Source organism: Poecilia formosa, unplaced genomic scaffold (assembly GCF_000485575.1).
Source record: "Poecilia formosa unplaced genomic scaffold, Poecilia_formosa-5.1.2 Scaffold178, whole genome shotgun sequence".
Classification (NCBI taxonomy): Eukaryota; Metazoa; Chordata; class Actinopteri; order Cyprinodontiformes; family Poeciliidae; genus Poecilia; species Poecilia formosa.
In genome coordinates, this window is record NW_006800117.1 from 562,336 (window position 1) to 564,613 (window position 2,278).

A 2,278-nucleotide genomic window follows, 5' to 3' on the forward strand; every position below is an offset into this window, starting at 1 on the left:
TGAAAGAAACTGATTTGGAAAAATTTTATTTTTTGGAACTTATATAAAGTTTTGTCATTTTGTTCCTTAAAATATCAAAATTTCCTCCTAACTAATATTCTGGTGGGCCTGATGATGTAATTTTTACATATTAAATGATTGATAATTTGATCAGTTACTCGTACTGAATAGACTTTTCACCAAATACTTTTTTTACTCTTACTTGAATAACTTCTTGGACACTTGGACAGTGAAAATATGTTGAATTATTGCTTTTCTTACATTCCTCCCAGGTTTCTCTCCAAGCTGCTGTCCGAGCTCCGCTCCAGTCTCACTGCGATGCCTCATTACCTGTGAAACCTCCCCGCTCGCCCTGCTGGGGGCGCGGTTCTGTTCGCCGGCCCGGTCGTCAAGGTGACCTGCCTGGCCCCGGGACGGCAGACTGCACCCGGGCCGCCCCATGCCGGTCGCTGCTCTTGGCCCTGGGTGTTTCCAGGCTGCTGCCCGCGTCCCGGTGAGCAAGCAGCTGATCTCATTTTTCAACGCGCAGCTGCCCGAACATCAGGCTCAGGTGAAGGTGACCTGCTCCGCCGTTTGGGATCCGCGGCTCTCTCACTGCTGCGAGGTAAAAAACCTGACATTTCTGGTTTGCCAGGGTTATGATGTAGACCCCCCACAGCTCTGAACCGGAAGTGATCCTCGCCGTCTTAGATAGGCTTGCGCATTCGCTTCGATGCCAAAAATAACGTGGACACTTAATGAGAACTGTTCTTTATTTTCTACGACTTTTCTTACTGAAATGTTCTGCTCACACATCAACGGTTATTTTTATTTAATTAAAGATTACTTAATTACAACAAACAATTGATATACTGGATAACTTTTTATATTTATTGGTGCTGGAGAGAACTTTTGTTTCTGCCAAAGAAACTCAAGTCTCTGTTATTGTTTTATTGTGCTTCTAAGTTACAAATAGCTCTAAATGTTACTGATGGACTCAACTTTTGGAAGTAAAGACCAACCATGTGTTTGACATCATTGGAAAGCTGAGAATCCTTATTTCAGGATCTGTGGTCAGTGAGTGTTTATTAAATGGGTTCAGTGGTCCTCAGTGTGAAAAGGTTCGAGAAACAGAGTCCTCAAATTAATCGAGTAGTAGCTCTAATGTACTGTTTATAAGGTAGGAATGAGGTGAGAGCTTGTTCTAAGCTTGTTTGTTCATTGTTGTCATAGCAACTGCCTATCAAGATGGCTGTCAGTTACAAAGTTCATGGAACTGTGACATCACTTGAGAACTATGTGATGTCACACAAGAACTATGTGGTGTCACATAGTCACATGATGTGTTATACTGAGATAAATGTCAGAATAAAGAGAACTAAAGGTAATCCCTATTTGCAGCCATTGGCCACTTTATTAGGTACTGAATGTTTCAGTTTAAAGGGCCAGAATCATGTAAAATCAACGTTTTGAGCCATACTTCTTGTTATGATGTCATTCCCTCCTCATAAACATACTAGGAGTGTTGCCTTGATTCTTTCATGCATGTTTGAGAAATCCTTCTGTAAAACGCCTGGTTGGACCTGGCCCCGCCTTTGAGACACAGCTCCTTCCCCACTCTGCTCCTTCAGACTAGCCAGCAGCAATTAGCAAACAGCTGAGCTCATTAAAGGAGCTGCTTCTCAGAGAAAAGCTGGTAGAACATTGTTAAAGGGTTAATAGAAGAGCCATGTTGTGATGACCTCATGGAGGCGGAGCTTCAGAAACAGCAGGAGTTTTTAAAGAGACAGGCCCAATTTCAAGGTGTTTAATCAGGAAATCTATTTTAAGTCATATTTAATATTTTCAGTATTATTTAACAATTGAAGATAATTGATTGTGCTATAAAATTTCACTATATCCCTGGAAAACATAAAACTGCCCCTTTAAAGTGTATGTGACAGCTTAACCGCCTCCAAATGAATAAATAAAAATCAAAAGTGGGTGGAGTCGAGACACACTAAGGGGCGTGGCCAACTTAGCAACTTTGTAGCAACGAGTTTTCAGACTTCAGTGATAAATCTAGTGAATGTTTTCTGTTATTGGAGTCAAACTGCCTGCAGTCGCGGCAGAGACGCTTTCCCCTCCGTATCCACATTGTGTTCACAGTCACTTCACATCTTTCTGATGTTCATTTTCAAACTTCAGGAAGTTTCTTCCGCTCTGTTCAGGAATTGGTACATTTGATGAAAAGGAAAACATGCATTGTAGTGTTAGGGATGATTGGCTGACTGGTGACTTTTCGAGTGTCCGTTTTCTT